This window comes from Parasteatoda tepidariorum, chromosome 5, assembly GCF_982258835.1.
Source record: "Parasteatoda tepidariorum strain Cologne lab strain chromosome 5, Ptep-v5.0, whole genome shotgun sequence".
In the NCBI taxonomy this organism is placed as follows: domain Eukaryota; kingdom Metazoa; phylum Arthropoda; class Arachnida; order Araneae; family Theridiidae; genus Parasteatoda; species Parasteatoda tepidariorum.
In genome coordinates, this window is record NC_141759.1 from 44,503,573 (window position 1) to 44,524,881 (window position 21,309).

The following is a 21,309-nucleotide window of genomic DNA, read 5'->3' on the forward strand; positions in this document are numbered from 1 at the left end:
ATGAATAAAGAAAAAATTTAAATAGGTTGGAAAAATATTTTTAATAATTTTCTTCTTTTCTTGTAATTATTTTTTATTATTTTCCATATTTTCTCAATATTTTAACTTATATATATATATATATATATATATATATATATATATATATATATATATATATATATATATATATATATATATATATATATATATATATATATATATATATATATATATATATATATATATATATATATATATATATATATATATATATATAATTACAAAAAATAATTACAAGAAAAGAAGAAAATTATTAAAAATATTTTTCCAACCTATTTAAATTTTTTCTTTATTTATCAAGAAAAAAAAATTTAAAATCCGGAAAACAAAATAAAGGAAACATATAATCACTTTATCAGCTCACACGATTTTATCCTCAAAAAGGAGTGCTTTCTAATATTGTATTAATATAGCCAAAGCAAAATATATCAATACAGTTAATAAAACTTATTAATTTTTCTTTCTCTCTCATTTCTTTTTGTTTTTATTTTGTACATATATATGTATTCATTTATAAATATATCTATATATATATATATGTATTCATTTATAAATATATATATATATATATATATATATATATATATATATATATATATATATATATATATATATATATATATATATATATATATATATATATATATATATATATATATATATATATATATATATATATATATATATATATATATATATATATATATATATATATATATATATATATATATATATATATATATATATATATATGTTTCCATGACAAACTATAACCCTGGGGGTAATAAATAGGAGATTGATCCTTTCCTTGTTCAGGTTAAAATTACGACCTGTGGATGAATGAGTGGATGTCTGAATGTGTCCGCTCTATAAACGGGTGTGACAGAACTCGAATTCTTGGCCATAGACGGCGCCACAGGAAAACAAGAACAATCGCACCCTTGCCTTAATATCATACGATAACCACAGCAACTAACTATGATTGAAGTGGTTTTACTACTAACTTTTCTTCTTTTTCAGCTCTTTCTCACCCCTGGTAACAAACGATCACGTTCTTATATTCTGATAAACGTTTTATAATTCTATTAATCTTAAGATTTCTGCTTTACTTTCATTCGAATTGGTTACTATTTTAATTATTTTCAGCAGGTGCAGTGTACGCGAAGTGACTTTTTATATGAATTTTTGTGTTATTTGCATGTGGTCGTTGGATAGAGCAAGAAGATCCACCACTAGATAAAGAATCATGAAAAAACATAAATTTTGTTACTCGAGCAAGGAGCCACTACTAGATCAAAAATCACGAAAAAACATAAATTTTGTTACTCCAGCAAGGATCCACCACTAGATCAAGAATCATGAAAAAAACATACATTTTGCAGTGCCCAGAAGCGGAGAAAAATGTCATCCCTGCATTTACTCAGGGTTATTTCTTTTCCGAGTACAAGTTTACCTATTAACCCTTTCTATACAGGCGCCATATTTAGCCGGTATTCTCGCGATGCTCTATGTGTACTAGTGCCCTAATTAGCGTCAGCATGAAACTGTCCCTAACTGCCACTGGGCAATATTCCATTATTCTATGTACCTTTATAGGATTAATAGCACTAAAAGTATATTTCGACTGCGCTTAATAAGTTATGTTAGTCGAAACAAGTTACTTCAATGTGTTATATTTAAGAATGAAGTAGAATAAGAAAATATAATATGCAAAGTGCTGTTACGTCACTTCGGTGGCATTAACGTCTTTACGCATTGGCGCCACCGAGCAGTGCCCGAAGGTCCCAGGCACTCAGAGGGCCCTTGAGAATTTCACTTTTTATAAATTATATTTAAAAAAAAATAAAAAAGAACTAAATTTACTTATGTATTTTTTGTAAATAAATATATTCTATTGCATAAAGTGTGTAATTTGTTTTTCTTTCTACAAATAGTTATTGATTATCATGTAAACAAAAATAATTTGAATTGTTTATCTCCAGGGAAAAACTTAAAAAAACAACCGAAATCTATTTTTCTACGTTCCAATGAAATTTTTATGTGGATTCAGTTCTTTTTTTTTTTTTTTTTTTTTTTTTGTCTACTAAAAACAAATTTAAATACATTTAAATCAAAATGTATTTAATTTTTTTCAAATTATTGCATATGTTTAAAAATGGTTTATTTTGTGTGTGTGAAGTTTTTTATTTCGATTTTAAGCATTATGTCCTGTTATAAGGTCCCAAAACATTTCTGTGCCCGGGGGCTCTGCGTGTTATTAAGACGGCCCTGTTCGGTGGAGCGGACTGCAGTTACGGAAGGGCTAATATACAGACGCAACAAGTAGTCTTTAAAAAGAGCTGAGTAGATGACTCAAGTATATGACTATTTCAGAGTGGCTAATCAAGATAAAAAGAAAAAAAAATGGCTTTTGAACTATTTTATTAGAGATTATAGTAGGCATATTTTATTATAGCAAGATTTACTATTTTATTATTGATCAATCACATTTTCTTTTCAAAAATGCATAACGATAAAAACAAATCTCTTTACTGTGAGCTCGCATAGTATGACCACAATTCTCCTAGCTTTTCTTGCCATAATTTTTCGGCTAAAAATTTCTCCTCCGCAAAATATCTTTAAAAAGTAACGTTTTTTTTTTCTTTTTTTCTTCTTTTTTTTTTCTTCCTTAGATTAGAAGAAGATCTCTTGAGCGCAAGTAAACTTTCAGAAGAACTCTGATTTATTTCAAGAATAAACTTTGAGGCAAATAGGGATCAAAATCTAAATCATATAAGACACCCAACACTATTGTTTAAAAAAAAAAAGAGATGAAACTTTCTTTTTTAAGTTGGCAATAAAGAACTGGAAACTGAAGCAAAGCGAATGAGCAATCATAAGCATGCTCAAATAAATGACGTATTTATAGCTAAATGGGCTATCAGAGATATCCAAGTCAGTGGCTGAACTAGATCAGTGTTCCACTATCATTCTATCAACATCCATTTGCACTATTTCTATAAGACAATTCTTGTTTCTTTCCCAAAATAAAAGTATTTTGATTGGCTTCATCTGTAACTGGTTGAACATTGATGGGTTTTTAATAAACAGGTAAGTGAAGTGACGTCAACTTAGATATCTCTATTGATGGAGTTCCAATGGATTAAGGCTCCTATACTATCTAATTCAGGGGCTCTACAATGGATAAGTAAGTGAAGTGACGTCAGCTTTAATAAGGCTCCTATACTATCAGAGCTGATCTGTCAAGCAATATTGGAGCATAAAAGATCACAAGTTAACGTTATGTTAGTACTGTGCTTATGTTAGCTCTTTGGAGCAAAAATAGATGATGAGTCGACCTGTCTAATTCAGGGGCTCCAGACACCTCTATAGAGATATTCAAGACAGATGCTGTATTACATCGTTGTGTGGTTGTGAATGGCAACTAGCTGTTTCCACCATTCCCATACCTGCCAACTCTTTAATTATAATGATAATTATAAATCAGTCTGACCACCACTACATATAAATGATTACAATAAATATATCAAAGCATAATAACCCTTGCGCAAACGAATTTCAACGGGATCAAAATATAAATATATTTTTGAGTCAGATTGTTTTTCGTTTATTGTTTTACAACCACTCTGAATATCCATTCTCGGAAAGAGTGAAAGTTGGCAGGTATGCATTCCTATTGGATGATACGTATTCCCAACCCAATCGAGACGTATTCCTGTTGGTTACAATCTGACTAATTAATCATTGATGGGTTACCAATAGACAGATAAGTGATGGACTACATTTAGACAGGATAGTTATAAAGGTAAGAATACGCATTTACTTTTATTGTTTAAACAACTTAAAGTTTAAAAAAAATATAAATATTGAATATATAACAAACGATTAAATGTATATTAATTTTTTTTTAAAAAAAGAGAAGAAAAGCCCGAATTTCTATTGCCTTCTGGATAGAGGAGAAACTGCATTTTCGATCTGAACTACGTAAAGAAACATTTCGAATGCGATATTAATGATTTCTTTTAAAATAGTAATTTTGCATGATTGCCTAGAATGATGTTGCAAATCAGGAATAGAAAAAAAATTATTAAGTATTTAATTATTATTGAACAAAAATATTTGTAATTTAAATATCCATATGCTATAACAAACAAGTTGAATTCCTAAAATTGACCTGGAAATAAATCCCATAAAATTTACGATACTGTTGTTACCTCTTTTCCACACTGTGGTCACTTTGTAATTCAAATGTAACCCTTTGCGCTCGAGGTTCTTGTTATAGTTACAAAAACGGATGCCACCGCTAAGAGTTTACAAGACAAAACCCACTATTTTCACAATTATCATATATCACTCGGATTCTGTTAAATAAAGTGGTAACTAAAGATTAAAATGTAAAAATTTTAACATTAAGAGTGGTAGATAGTTTATAGTGCCAGAGCAGAGGTGCCAATTGCTCCGGACAAGCCAAAATAATTTAAAAAACGGTAATTAAATACAACTAAAATCTGAAAATATTTGACTATTTTTACTTACTTTTTAAAAGGTTTAGTACGACTCGAATATAGCAAAGTGGCGAATTATATAACCCTTCGAATTATTTAGAAATAGTGGCGGATAATAACCTAATAAATTCGCTGTCCGGAGCAAGTTGGCATCTATGCCAGAGAGGTACCTTCAAATGCAAATGGTTTAAGTACGTTTCTTTCTCTTTAGTTTTCTAACCTTTTTCTTTGATTCTTTCATATTTTACGAGATAAATGCACATGCACCGTTTCGGGGAGATCTTAAGAATTGCCAAACTGTTATTGACTTCAGTGATTCTAGTGGTAGGTACTATTAGAATTAGATAATTCTAATGTAGTTACAAAAGTAATAGATTTTGATGACCCTCTCAAATGGAAAATTATTAGACTGTATGCAAAAAAATGTAGGATAAATTACATATACTTCATATTTTTATAACTTTATATTAAAACGAGTACCACCATTTTTTTTATATCCATCGTTGAACAGCTGACCCAATTTTTGGGTTTACGAATGCTGATTTTCAACTCCGTAGCTTTGTAATTTTAAGCTCAATCCAGAAGACAATGAACTCCAGGATCGAGTATTGTGAGAAATTTGCCTTAGTGGAGGACTTTTTGATGGAGCTAACCCGCATTTGCGTTAATGAAGAGGAAGATCACGAGAACCTCCCACGGTTAGCCTGACGGCAAGGGATCTCAACCCATGATCCGTCTACTACTGAGGATATTTCCCGTCAGCACTGTGCGAAATTCGTATCGACTGGGATTTGAACCCGGTTCGCCGCATTGGAAGACGAATGCTCTATCCCCTTAGCCATCGCGGCTCATCCAGAGGTATTGATTTGTTATGGGAACTTGGTGGACTTAATGACTCGACAGATTTAACGTGCGTCAGTCAACATTTACTACACGAGGAGTCTTCGTCCGGCGAGGCTCAAACCCATGAACTCTTGGACATGGCCCCAGTGGTCTACCAACCAGGCTATCCCTGCTTAGTACCACCATTTGTGCAAAAAAAGCTAGACAACAATAGATAAATATCCAATTAGAGAGCTTGGGATGTGAGCATGGAGAAAGGAACCACGAAGGCAGGTAGTGGTCGAAAGTAGCACGCTACATGTAGCGAAGATACTATAGTTTTTTTCGTAGTTTGTAATGTAATGTGCTACGTTTGTAAAAAAAAGATAGTGTAATGAGTAGTGATTCCTGGTAACTACGTTTAATGCTAGTTTAGTAAAGAAACAAGGTTCAAGCACCACAAATTATTCAAATAGGATTTTATTTTATTTTATAACCGTTGTATAACAGCTGACCCAATTTTGGGTTCAGGACTCCAAATGTTTAACTCCATAGCCTTGTAATTTTGAACCCAATCCAGAAGACAAAGGAGTTCCTGGATCAAGTATTCGGATAAAAATGTCCCTTTTATTTTTAAAAAATTATTTAAAGAAATTATTACGTAAAACATATTTGTACAACTTTGATTTGACCTACATATATTCTTGTAACTATAAATTAATCTAAGTAGTGAAAAGAAATTTGATTTTTTATGGCATATGGCTGAAAATTTATACTTTAAAACGGTTGATACTTTCCGTTATTAGTTAGCACTTTCAATTAAAAAAAATAGCTTTGAAATAAATTCAGACCAATATAAATTATTTAGATTAAAAAATATATTATCATATACAAGAATGACTTAATTTTACTAATAAAAGCTAAAAATGAACTACATTTTATCTTTTAATAAAATGTTCCTATATTTGGAACAACACTACCGACTGGATTAATTCTAAAACTTCCGTTTATTATACAAAAAATAATAAATAAATAAAAAAGAAATGCTTTGTCTTTTTTTAAAACTTACTGTTAAGTTAGTATAATATGGTTAGTAGTAACATAATTTAGTGATAGTTCAAAGCTAAAACTAGATGAGGTAATAAAAAAAATATATATTTAATATACTAAAAATTTAAAACATATAAAAATACGATTTGAAAAAAGAAATTTCTTTTTAAGAAAAACTAAGTCGTAGCTTTAGAAATGCCCAGCTTTAATGTACTAATAATATAAACCGCTAAAATTGTTATAGAATTTTGAAATAGATGTAAGAAGCAATTTTTTTAAAAACTAAATAATTAAGACAGAGATTAAATAAATCTCAATTCAGACAGACCTACAATGGCCTAATTTATTAAGATTTTTTACAGTTCGCACTGGGTGGTCCAGAAAATTCGCTCCGATTTTCGTTCGGTAGGGCAGCCAAAAGGTTCATCTAAAAATATTGAAGTGGCAAAGTAGTCACCATAGCAAGTTGAAGCTTTCCAAATGTTATCAGTGGTAGTCGGATCATGGATTAGAGTTTCCGCGCCGTCGGGCTAACCGTGGGACGTTTTCGTGGTTTACCTTTCCATGTAACGAAAAAACGGGTTATTTTCATCAAAAATGCTCCCAATGCTTGATCCAGGAGTTCCCTTGTCTTCTGGATTGGGTTCAAAATTAGAAGGTTACAGAGTTGAACAATGGAAGTCATGAACGCAAATTTGGATCGGCTGTTCAACGACGGTTATAAAATATGAAATAAATATTAGGTAATATGAGCCGTGGTGGCCAGGGGAAGAGTACGTTCGTCCCAATGAGGTAACCCAGGTTTCAATCCCAGAGATGGATGGTTGATACGGATTCTACATCCCTTTCGCACGAACCACAGTGATGACGTTAAAAATCCTCAGTAGTAGACGGATCATGGGTTAGAGTTCCTTTGCCGTCTGGCTAACAGTGGGAGGTTTATGCGGACTCATCATGTAACGCTAATGTGGGTTAGTTTCATGAAAACATGCACCACGAAGGCTAGTTTGTCCTAATACACGATCCTTGTGTTCTGGGTTTGGTTCACAATTACACGGCTACAAAATTGAATATTGATATTCGTAAACTCAGAATCGGGATGACTGTTCAACACCGACTATAAAATAAAATAAAAATTAAACAACATGCGTCTAGCTACTAACGAACTTCTATAGGTGCAATAAGTTTCCAAATCTTCCTGGTTATAAAAATATTTAATGATACATTTTTAAAAACAAGAAATACATTGCATAATTTAAATTTTGCTACCACTTACAAGATTTCACGGACCTTTGGGAACCTCACCTAACAAAAATCGGCACAAACTTTCCAGAGGATTTAATACTAGTTGAATACCCAAGTACCGAAATAAGGAATAGTAACTAGTAAAAAACTAATTTTAAATCGAAAATATTTTTTATGTAAAAGGGTAGAATCTGAAGAAGAATATTTCTGACTCTGAGGAAGTGGCTTTTAACAACTATTACTATTTTCTGTACTAAAAAATCAGCAAAAAGGAAGAAAAAATTGATTAGATAAAATAAAATATACTTTTTGAATATGAAGGTTTTCGCAATATTTGTTAAAAAAAAATAGCTTGTAATAATTATTAGTGTTACTCTCAAAACACATAGGTGTTGAAAATTTGTATATAATATGTTATCGGCAAAGTATGAAACGCCGGCATTGTATAGAATGCCGGATGTTCTTAGGCAAAGTATGAAATGTGAGAAGTATTACATACTTTTCCTAAGCATTGTGTAAAATGCCTAGGCATTCTATAGAATGCCAAATGTTATTAAGGCAAAGTATGAAATAAACGTACTGATGAGGTTAAAATGTAAATGATGGGCATGTTACTGTGTATGACCGAAATCGGTGGTTGTCGACTTTCATCGGTGAATGTTGACAGTCACATAGTCGCTTTGGTGAATGTCCGAAATATTTATTACATCCGATTTGATATTAATTTATTCGTGGATATAATTACATTTATTCGATATTTTAATACTTACTGACGATAGATTAGAAGAAACATCAGTGTTTGGAGTATCGGACAAATGTATACCGTGCAATAGCACTTGACCTTAAAAAAACATCAGTGTAGGGTATACCGGGCAAATGTATACCGAGGAATGGCACCTGACCATAAAAAACATCAGTGTAGGGTATACCGGGCAATGGCACTTGACCTTAAAAACATCAGTGTAGGGTATACCGGGCAATGGCACTTGACCTTAAAAAACATCAGTGTAGTGTAGGGTATACCGAGTAGTGGCACTTGACCTTAAAAAAACATCGGTGTAGGGTATAACGGACAAATGTATACCGGGCAGTGGCACTTAACTAGTCCTAGTATGACTAGACCTTTGGTAAATGTCCGAAATATGTACTGGGTCTAGTGCCACTGCCCGGTATACATTTGCCCGGTATACCCTATACTGATGTTTTTTTAAGGTATAGTGTCACTGCCCGTTATACATTTGCCCGGTATACCCTACACAGATATTTTTTTAAGGTCAAGTGCCATTGCCCGGTATATATTTGCCCGATACTCTAAACACTGATGTTTCTTCTAACCTATCGTGAGTAAGTATTAAAATATGGAATAAATGTAATCTATCGTCAGTAAGTTTTAAAATATCGAATAAATGTAATTATATCCACGAATAAATTAATATAAAATCGGATGACGTTTTGAATTTGTCATTTTTGAATGGCATTTTGACGAATCGGAGTTGCATTTAATGCTTTGGCGGTTTCTCATTTGGCATTCTATAGAATGCCTAGGTAATGTATGAAATATAAATCATTTCAAACTTTGCCGGCTAATTTTAGGCATTCTATACAATGCCGAATTTCATACTTTTCCGGTAACATATATAGTTTTTGTAAAACATATAAGTACTAAAAAAATCTCAGATTTTATAAAAGATTGTGAATTAGAAGAATTACCTACTGCAATATTTGATCTCAATACACTTTAATAGGGTGGAAGGGAGAAAATATGCTGCAAAAATTGTTCCTTTTTTAAAAACCGAATAGTTCTGTAAAACGCTGAAAGGAAGGAATAAGAATGAAGGGATGACGGGGAAAATAAAAATAACGAAAGTAAACTTTAAAAAGATCACAGGCGCCTAGGTGGAAGAGAGAAAGGGGAAAGAAATCTACATTCCTTGGAAGGACGTTTGAAAAGGCCTTGGCAACCATTAAACATCATGTGATCAAACGTCATATGGTGACGTTTTACCTCCTCACTATTGGTCGACAGCGTGGGAATTTCGAACTATCGGCCAATCGGATTAAAGTTATTCGCAATAACTAAGCACATGTCTGAAGAGAAACATTTCAGCCGGCTCTTGCGAAGGAGTTGAGTTGCTTCACAGAAGTGGTTTCGATTTCAAGACGCGAACATATGTTTCGTTTGCATAATTTTGAATGTTGCTATACATGTGGTGTGAATTGTTTTGAAACAGGACGATAGAATTTACTTATTTTTTTAATTTCCTTTTAATTAACGTTTTCATTTTGGCATTGCAATAATTAAATTCAGTATAATAACAAAATTTTGCCAAAAGTAATTAGAAACTCAAACTTTTTTTCTTCCTCAGTAACAATTTAATTTTTAAAGTTGCGTAATAATTTTTATTCGAAATTCCAACTACAACTAATTTTTTTTGCACAAATATGTGGAATATTTTGAACAAAAAAATCAGTGCTTCTGAAAATTTTGTGGATATCTCAAAAAGGTATGTTACTGTCAATAAAGGCTAACTTTCGTTTGTATAATTTGTTTATCACACGTATACATAATTGTGTAATGTTAGTATACATATTTTGAAATGGGATGGTAGATTGATTCTTCGATTTCTTAAAAAAAAAAATATCGTTTTCATTTTGTCATCATGTTCTTTTTTGCACTAAAAAATAATTATGACATTTTACTGGGAATAATATAAATTTAAGTATTTTTAATGACAATTTTATTTTTAAACTTTTGAATCGCAAAAAAGAATTCCAACAAATTTAGTGGAATTTTAAATTAACTTTTGAGAATTTTATGGATATCTTTGGGAGGTATGTTATTAAATCAGCTTATATCATTTTGTTGATATCCAAATGGAAAGTTAATGTTGTGTTAAAGTACGTGTGCAATTGAAAAAACTAAGTGTTGATAAATTCATTACTATACAAATGGAGTTTAGTTTTCGCTTGTTTACTTTTTCCGGATTGTAGAAATGTACGATTACTGTAATTATCAAACCATTTATTTACATTAAAAAACCTGACACGTGTTTCAGATTTATGTAATCAAATCGGGATTAAGGTTGCCGTTGTCGACTGTACACTTGCCGTTGTCTACTTGAGATTTGCCATCAAAAATAGTTCCGATATTTTTTCACCCAAAATTCTTTTTAATTGGCTTATAATAGATAGGAGAACATCCATGTTTGGACCGAATTGATATTTTCTGGCATGGTTTCCGCTTTAATTTCAAAATATCGCAGTTGAATATTTCATAACTTATGTTCTTGAAAAATATCGGCTATTTTCTTCCATTCATTTCCTTCACTAAATGCCCCCTTTAACACTGCTTCTAATTTATATTTGTACAGTTACGAATATATTTTAAATTGAAATTAAAAAGAAATTATTATTATTAATACCTAAAATTTAACTTTTTTTTATGTTTCCCCCCCCCAATAGTGCATACATAATACCTGATTTTTTTATTTTTAGTGATTTTTGAAAAATAATATTTTTAATATATAATCAATAATAATTTTATTAATAGCCACTTAAGAAAATAAATTTAATTGTTTAAACCTAAGTGTAAAATTATTGTATTATTTTTTTAAAATTTTTTTTTGAAAAACTTTTATAATTTAAAATTATTAACATTTAATTTTTCCTAATACATTTGAATAATTTTAAAGGAAAACAATAACAATTTATATATTTATTTGCCACTTTATAAAAAGGAAATTAAATAAGATATTTCTATCACTACAGAATTAACAAAATTTAAGCTTTTACTACTCTATCAGTGATATAATAACTGTAGTTCAAAGGAATGTATCATCACATCGCATATATCACCATACCTAAATTAGCTAAATGCTCAGTTTTTTTAAATTTTTTTTTGGAAGAATATAGAACTGAATTTATTTGAAATTAAGATAAAATTATACATAATTGTGATTCTACTCTTAAGTTTTTCAGCAAGTTTGTTATCAGGTTAGCTAATGAATCTTTATGTGTTTCCATAATAAAGATAATCGCTCAAATTTTAATAAACGGAGAAAAATACTCTATATGATCAAAATAATAATTAACCAACTGTTTTGGCAAATTTATAAAAAACAATGTGCACACTAGATCTTCTATCCCTTATTTGCCACAGTAGTACCAAAATAAATTGCGACGATTAAGTTGATACAGCAGCTTTACTCTATATGCATCATTATTACATTTAAATACTTGTAATAAAGTATTTTAACGTAATGGTGCATAACAACGTTGTTAATGCTAAGTACTTGTTTCAAAATTTTAATTTATGAAAAAGAAACAATATTCATTTTTTTAAAGCAACTTTGAAAAAAATATTATTGGAAATAATTTGAATTTATGAATTCAAAAGTGGGATTATGCAATTTTCCTAAATATTCTTATAGTATATTATTTAATGATTAGCGTATATCTTTGATTTTTAGAATGGGTTACTGGAGATTTTTCATATGAATATTCAAGACTACTAGTATGTAACGCGAGTAAATTTTATCAAAAGCTGTAAAATACTTTTAAAATACTTTTATAGTACTTTTTAAATTCCAATTGAATTTAAAAAGTCATAAGTTTTAGACCCCTTGTATACTTTGAATTTTGATTTTTAAAATTAAGAACTGAATAAATCTTCTCTGAGAGAAACGTTCTTTAGATGCAAAATAAATACCACTTGTTCAGCTTCCTAGCGTTACGTATGTCACACTCTGCTAACATTCGTTCTATCCTAGAAAGATTTTTCTCAAGTGACAATAAAATCAAAATTAAAAAATCAATTGTAGGCAAAAATACGTTAATACTTTGTTTTAGCACACCATTGCACGATATCATACGTTTATATACAGGGCTATCAACTTTCTCCACTTTATATACGGGGAAAATTTCATCTACTGATAGCTAAATTTATGTTTTAATGCATTGTTTTTTTTTTAAATTTGATTTAAAGTTATTTTTTCTACCCCTACATGTATAGGGGGTGGGCAAAAATATGGTAACTTTTCTATACTAACTCTATGTAAACAGCACTAAGGTTTTTGGAAGATTTTACGTGGCAAAACTGTTTGCAGAATTTGAAATCTTTTAGAAATTATGTCATTTTTATCCATGAAAAATATCTATCGGTCAAAATATGGAGAGGGAGTTATTAACTTCGTTCTACTTTAGATACCAGTAATTTTGAAATCATATTGAAATATTTATATTAGAATGCTTTTTTGAATTATACATTTTGAAAAGGAAAATAAGCTTTTAATTTATTACGCTAACTTTGATAGATACAAATTTTGCATGACAAAAATAATACTTCAGGGATGATATTTCAATTTTTACTAACAGTTTCGCAGTATAAAATCTTTCAAAAGCATTTGCTTCTAAAAGAAAGATTGTTTACATAAGTTAGTATGAAAGGGTTTTCATATTTTTGTCCACTCTCTCTACACGTCTTTTTTTAAAAAAAATAGATTACAGTAATGATCGCAAATGCGTTAAAGTATTTATGTCAGTTTCATTTTTCTTACTACTTTTTAATATTTTTTTTATTTAAGTTAGTATGGAAGGGTTTCCTTATTTCTGTCTACCTTCCCTGTTTGTCTTTTTAAAAAAATAACATACAGTAATGGTAACAAATGCGTGATCCATTTCTGCATGTTATTTTCATTATGCATATTTTGTATGATGAAAATAACACTTCAAGGATGATATTTCAATTTTTACCAACAGTTTTGCAATAATGAACTCTTCCAAAAGCATTAGCTTTTACAAGAAAGATTGTTTACATAATTTAGCATAAAAGGGTTTCCATATTATAGTTCACCGTCTTTGTATGTCTTTTTAATAAAGTAACATACAGTAATGGTCACAAACGCGTTAAATTATTTATGTTAGTTTAATTTTTCATATTGCCTGCAGGAAGTCAGAAAGTAAATCGAAAATGTTAATTAGTTACTAATTAAAGAAATTGCGTTCATATAATTTTCCGTAGATAAACATTGAAGTATAAGGATAGCCACTTTCCAGAAAATATAAAAAACAGGTAGAAAACAATCTTTCCGCACTAGCCCCCTTTATGAGATAATCATTTTATAGGATGATGACGTAAAGAAACTATAAAGACAACCATACAAAAAAAATGTCAAGAAAGGAATTCAGAAAATTAATAAGATAATTTTAAATACGAAAATAATAGTGAAAAAAAAAATTAGGAAAAACTTTATATATGAGGGTGCTTCTTTTTAAATTTATTTTAGAGAGCAAATTTTAAGTTAATAAGTTTTGATTCTTTCAAATAAATACTAGAGAAATGAAAAATTAAATAATCAGGATTTTTTAAGGAAAAAAAACCTTATGTTACTAACTAAGGAAATTGAATTAAATTAATTCAATTTAAATTTCATCAGTTTAAAAAAAGTTGATGACAAAATCAACTGTATGAAAATGTAGCTATATACAACTTGCTCTGCTAACGATGACAAAACAATGTTACATAACGGATCAATCAGAATCTTGTTAGTTTGATTCTCAAAAAGCAATACTAGAGAAATGAAAAATAAATTTTTTTTTAAAAAATGTAAAAAACTCTTACGTTATTTCATAATTCATCTGTTAAAAAATTTGTTGATGACAAAATCAATTGTATGAAAATGTAGCTATATACAATTTGCTCCACTAACGATGACAAAACAATGTTACATAAGGGATCAATCAGAATCTTGTAAGTTTTGATTCTCAAAAAGTAATACTTGAGAAATGAAAAATAATTTTTTTTAAAGAAATAAAAAAACTCTCATGTCATTACATAATTCATCTGTTTAAAAGTTTTTGATGCCAATATAAATTGTATGAAAATGTAGCAACGGGCGCCGCTAACGATAATAAAAGTTTTACAATGTTTCAAAAAGAATCAATCAAGGGGATTGAAGCTTGAAATTTTTTATTTTTTGATTAATTTATCGACGACAACATTCAGTGATTTTCTAAAGCAAATTCATTTATTATTTATTTATATGTATCTTGTTTTGAACGATAAAATTTAATGCTTGTTTCACGGCTGACTAACCGACGTTCTTCTTCGCGTTCCGCGTATCTTCGCTTTTAAGTCAAGTTCATGGCGACTTTTTATTCTTTCTGCGCCGTCGACGTAAAAACCCGGTGCCGGCAAATGCAACAACTGGGAAGGTTGTTTCATCGACAAAGTTGTCCTGGGATATTGATCACCTTGTTTATTCTTCGTTATGAAAGTAGTTATTTTATGCAACTAATTAATGCTTACGAGTGTTCAGATTTTTGAAATTATCTAACGATTAACACGCTCAAGTTGTAAATCATTTTGGCACGCAATCAATTTCCGCTTAATTAAATCCTATATTTGGTGTTATCTTGCTGCCTGAAAATAAACTTGTTTATTTAATTTTTTTTGTTGTTTATGGAAAAAATTGCTCGTGGTTGTTTACGTTTAAAGCATGCCAGATTTTAAAGATGAAAAATTAAGTAGGAGATAATAGATTATTGAATAAGAATAAATAATTCGGATTAGAATAGGAATGTCTCACTAGATAATTTGCAACACTTCAAAACTATGCCGTGGGTCAAATGTTTGGAAAGAAAATTAGTAGATTTAAGATATATTCAAGAAAGCCTTCATCATTTTTTTGATAAATCATATTTTTGAAAGGAGGAGACGTTTTTACATCAAACCATCTTTAAGGTTTTTTTTTTCTTTTTTCAGAATTTCCGTTTGACAACAACACAATATATTCCACAGCCTCTTATTTCCTAGATCAAAACTAGGTGTTTTACAGAAAGAACCATGTCCTGCAAAACTTTAAAATGTGGTTCGTTATTTCCTTGCTCAAAAACCAGGGTCGTCAAGGTTTAGGACAGAATTGATTAATCCACGGTTTAATCCCTGGTTTAAGCCGTCCTGCTCAAAGCCCCTTAGTCCAAAACTGTCTTAAACTGTCCAAAACCCTTTTACTCAAATTATGTCACAATTTTATCTGAAAAATATTTAAGAGGTAAAATAAACATGAAACTAATAACATATTGATAATTAAATCTACTACAGAATATTTGTTTTTAAAAGTATAATGTTTTATTAATATTGTTTGACTCTTCAATTTAAACATTAAACAAAGGAAGATTAATCAGTAATCAAGTTCAATTGGTCCTCTCATTCAATAGTACATTAAGTGTTTCGTTAGTCATAAACAGGTTTATTTTCCTATAATACTATTCAAGAATACTGTTATTTCATTCATGTTCAATTCTTTTAGCATAGTGGTGATGCATCACCAGTGTCAGTAACTGAAACTGATGTAATGCCCTTCAAAACTGTTAATACATTTTTCAGTTATTTTGTATTTTCAATTTAAACTAATATATTTATATTTAAAAACAATTTTTTTTAAAAATAGATGTCTTTTTTATCATCCTGTGACGTAGAAATTATAAAATTTTCTTAAAAAAATATTGCGAAAAATAAAAGGTTAATTTTTAAACAAATTTAGTATTTTTTTAAAAAAAAGTATTATTTTTTAATATTGCATTATTTATTCTTATGCAAAAATATTATTTATCAGTATTAAAAGCATATTTATATTTAAAGGATTAGGTATTCACTTTTGTTGCTCAATGAATTATGGAGGTTCAAAAATTATGGACCTTTTTCTATTCTATTCTATTATTTTCTTTTGATAACTTAAAGTAAATTGTATAAAATATTTATTGATATATGTAATTATTATGTGTACAATGGTTTTACCTATAGAATTTTTACTTTTTACCAAAGTTCAAGGTTTTGGACAGTTTTACTGAGTTTAGGACAGTTTTACCCAGTTTAAGACAGTAAAACCCACGTGTCCTGTCCAAAACCAGTTAAGGACGTCCAAAACCCCAACTTTGCCAAAAACATATATCGAGTTCGGAAAAAAAAATAATAACTTAATTTTCTGAACAGAGATACGAAGCAGAATATAATAATAAGTTAATTACATTTGCGTGGAAACTCACTGAGTATCGATTTACTAAATTTCTATTAAAATCATGGCTGAAAGCCCTTATATAGCGAGACGGAAAAGAGCAAAAACTGTTACGATAGACATTTCACTCTACCATTTTTTTTCGAGAAAAATAATATGTCTGTAACTATTTCTTTTATAATTTTTTGATGTATATAAAACTGCTTCATTTCCAAGATAAAGTAGATATTGTTAAATAGCTAGAAAAAAGGAGTAAGTAGACTCCTCCCGAAAACTAGCTGGTAGTTTTACAACCAGCCTTTTCTCTTTTCCGTCTAGCTTTCACCTCTGATTCAAACAGCTCGGTATGATGAAAACGCTATTTTTATTATGATTGCTATTTATTACGTCTGATGTTTGCTAATTTATAATTCTGTTAGGTCTATCGGGAAGTTCTCTCTTATAAGCACACACCTTCTTTTACAATAATGGAAAAAGTTCTTTTTTTAATGGAAAGTGGTAGGATATTTATCCTTTGACTGTACGGCAATGTTCTCACTAAAAGAGACACAGAATTTATGGCGCAAAAAAGCATGTGCATATACACTCATGGACAAAAAAAATTAGCGCACCAAGCTAAGGTGCACTAATTTTTTTGTCCATGAGTGTATATTCCAACTTCAATAGAAAGTATCTGACAGAACTGAGCGGTGCATCTAATAAATACAAATGCTGTACCACTTTTATTTAACAAAGCATACCTGCCAACTTTTAATCCCTTCAATTTTCATTTTTTCCAGTGGTATTAAAATGAAATTAAAACTTCAATTTTAAGCAAATAAATACGTTGTATTTGAGAAAACTTAAGTTGACAACCATGATAACAACGCATATTAATATATGTGCTTCATTTTTGTAAGAATAGTGGTGTTCAAAATCATTTGAAAATTAAGTTTAAAAAAGAAAAAATAGTATATATTTACTACCACTTTAAATATGAAAATAAAATCTTCCGGAAAATCCGGAAGAGTTAGCAGGTATGACAAAGGCACTTCTTATCTACTTGAATAAAGGGGAGTGTTCTTGTACGGGCAGAATTTTTTTCGGTAGACCTGATAAGACAAGTCAATTTGGCATATAAGTGTTAACTTCTTTTATCGCTGAAAAAATGTTTTCTTAGTGGTAGCAATATTTATGTTTTTACGTATAAATCTTATATTTCAAAAATAAATCTTGGAATTTACCTACCAATTCAAATCAATAATACAAATAAATATTAAAAAAATATATTAGAGTCAATTACATACCTGCCAACTTTCACTCTTTCCGAGAATGGATTTTCAGAGTGGTTGTAAAACAATAAACGAAAAACAATCTGACTCAAAAATATATTTATATTTTGATCCCGTTGAAAGTCGCTTGTGCAAGTCCTAGTGTTTTGATTCTATTGGGCACCTGGGCCGCGAAGCGGCCCCTATTCCACTCATCTGGAATTTTAGAACAGTTTTGGTTGAGCAATGAGGTAAGCAGGCAATGGAGTTGCTTTTATGAATGTTTCAAGCTCTTTGCTTGAATAACTAAAAAGGAATCAAAAATAAATAGAGCAGCTTGCTCTTAACTTTGTTTGATTTTGGAGTTGTTCAGAATTGTATCAGCATGAGTAAACGTTATTTTCAGAAAGGTTGATGAAATTATTTGTTTTGATAGTTATGATATGAGGCGTCGGAGGTGAAATGTGCAGCTATTGGTCTGTAGTTTTTATCTTTGATATAATTTTCAAATTTAAAGATTTCATTAAAATTTGCTGTTTTACATTCTATGGCTTTATCGAAAAAATCTGCGTTTAGCTTGTATATATGCTGTGATAGAGTTGGTATTTTGAGGTCTGCATGTATATTGGTATTCCGGATGAACCATCTTGCACAGGTTATTTTTCTAAGGATCTTGTTTTGGCATTGGTTTAATTTCTTCAGTAGATGTTGAGGTATCGTTGTCCAGGTAGGTGAGGCATAGGTAAGTATTGGGCGGATCATTGCTGTATATAGTAGCTTCTTTAGTTTAAGTGACATATTCTGATTATATATTAATGGTTGTATGGCTATTATTGCTGCATTTGCTTTATCTATTGTGCTTTTGATGTGATCATTCCAGGTGAGTTTGCTATTGATTATAAGGCCAAGATAATTTGCTTTTTTAACTATTGGTATTGGTATGTTGAACATTTTTGGTTGAAGTTGTGGAAATATTTTAATTCTTCTTTTTTGTATAACTAATATTTGTGATTTTCCAGCATTTACTGCAGTTTTCCATTTTAGGCACCAGTCTTCTATTTCGTCTATATGGTCTTGTAGTTTTTGAAGAGCATGATTTGGGTTTCTGGATTTAATAATAATACCAGTATCGTCTGCGTAATAGGCTGTTATGCTGTTATAATCGGCTTTGTTTATAGGAAAATCATAAGTGTATAATATGTATAATATCGGTCCCAGAATGCTGCCCTGTGGTACTCCGGCTGTGATGTTTCTCTTTGTGGATTTTTTGTTTTTGATGGTGATTTGAAATGTTCTATTAGAAAGATAGCAGGATAGGAGTTTGATTATGCCGGGTGGAAAATTCAGCTGTATGAGTTTATATATTGTACCAGTGTGCCATACTTTATCAAATGCTTTGGATACGTCGATCATCAGGAAGGCTATTGTTTCTTTATTTATGATTGCTCTGCCAGTATAGTCTATTATTCGGAGTAACTGTTTGGTGGTATCTAGTTTTTGTCGGAATCCATACTGTTCGTCGGGGAGGGCTGTAAGAAGTGGTTTTATTCTATTGTAGATGATTTTTTCGTATATTTTTCCAAGTATGTTAAGTAGACTGATTGGGCGATAACTCTCAGAGCAGCTTGGGTTCTTATTTTTCTTGAGAAATAGAATGACTGATGTGTTTTTCCAGATTTGTGGGTAGTAATTATGAGCAAGGCAGACATTAAAATATGCGTGATTTTGCAGATGTAGTTGTTTGGTAATAGTTTTATCATCTTGTCAGTCGCTTGCGCAAGGATTATTATGCTTTTATATATTTATTGTAATTATTTATATGTAGTGGTGGTCAAACTCATTTATAATTATCATTATAATTCAAAAAGTTAATTGGAATAACCTGTGTATTGCTACCACTTTAAATATGAAAATAAAATCTTCCGGAAAATCCCGAAGAGTTGGCAGGTATGCAATTATATTCCGCTACAGATAACTAACCTTATGTTAGTAAATCTCCAATACCTCCCCCCCCCTGAACCTAATGCCACTAGTCTCACAGAGATGCCAACTTGCTCCGGACAGCTAATATATATTTTAAAGTGGTAGTTTATCAGTTGTGATTCTTGGTTTAATAAATTCAATTTAGTAGATTTTTATCCACCACTATTTCTGAATAATTCGTAGGCTTATATAATTCACCGCTTTATAGTACTTATGTCATGCTATACCGTTTAAAAAGTAAGCATAACTAGTAAAATAAATGCAAAATTTACTTTGTAGTTATCTACCCACCGTTTTATTAATTATTTTGGCTTGTCCGGAGCAGTAGGCATCTCTGGTCTCAGTTGCCCTAGGGCCCGAAATCAGATGAAGATGTGAAGTGCCCGCATTCGTGGGTAGGTACTTCGGCCAAATTCATATCCAAGTCAATTATAATTATACGTATTCAGAGATGCCAACTGTTCCGGACAAGCCAAAATAATTAAAAAAGCGTTAAATAACTACACAGTAAATTTTGTAAATATTTGACTATTTTTGCTTGCTTTTTAAAAGTTATAGCATAACATAAGTACTAGAAAGTTTTGAATTATACAAGCCTACGAATTATTTAGAAATAGTGGTGGATAAAAATCTGCTAAATTGAATTTATTAAACCAAGAATCACAATTGATAAACCACCACTTTAAAATATATATTTGCTGTCCGAAGCAAGTTGGCATCTCTGTAATTACAAATATTAAGTGCATAGATGTTTCCTAGATATTTATTTTATCCATTTCTCTACTAAAACTAGAAATTAAACAGATAATTTGATGCGCAAAATGAACATCGGCCTCCCTAATTTACTAAAAAGAAAACAATTATTATCAAAATCCTGTTAAAATAACAATTTTCCAGAAATTTTTTTATTTTTATTTTTATATACGTAACGAGGTAAAAACGAACATTTACAAAAGAAGTTTTTCTTTTTCTTTACGCTTTATTTTACTTATAAAATGAAAAAAAAAACTTTTCTTTTAAGGAATTTGCTTTTTTGTTATTCAAGTGCGTAAAATACATCAATAAATGTTTTTTTTTATCCATCGCATAGGTTTTTTATTAGTATTAGTTCATTTACGATTTGTATTCAGAACAACATTTTGAAAGTTCTTACATTCATTCTGTCTCAAGTGCTGAAGGATGAGATTAGAATTTATAAGAAAAATAAGATAGAAGAAGAAAAAGAAACTTTTGGAATGTTATTTTCACAGTTCAGCTAGCGTGATCATTGTAATTTGCATTTCTTTTCTCTCTTACAATCCGATTTTAGGCTTAAGAATAACATCATTCGTGTTATAATCTTGTATAATAAGCACGAGCTTTATAGAATAATAATCTTGTTTTCTCTGCCGTAAACAA

General features: G+C 30.1%; 1 protein-coding gene across 2 annotated transcripts in view; it reads left to right on the forward strand.

Moving 5' to 3' along the window:
• The first annotated feature begins 9,764 nt into the window (after positions 1 to 9,764).
• The window catches only part of LOC107436601 (thyroid hormone receptor beta), a 78,712-nt gene continuing 67,167 nt past the window's right edge, over positions 9,765 to 21,309 (forward strand). The window contains exon 1 of one of the 2 annotated variants that reach the window (XR_015433696.1): positions 9,765 to 10,168. The gene's annotated coding sequence lies outside the window, so the exon portion shown is untranslated. The remainder of the gene's footprint in view (positions 10,169 to 21,309) is intronic. The other variant, XM_043051519.3, reaches the window with a different exon arrangement.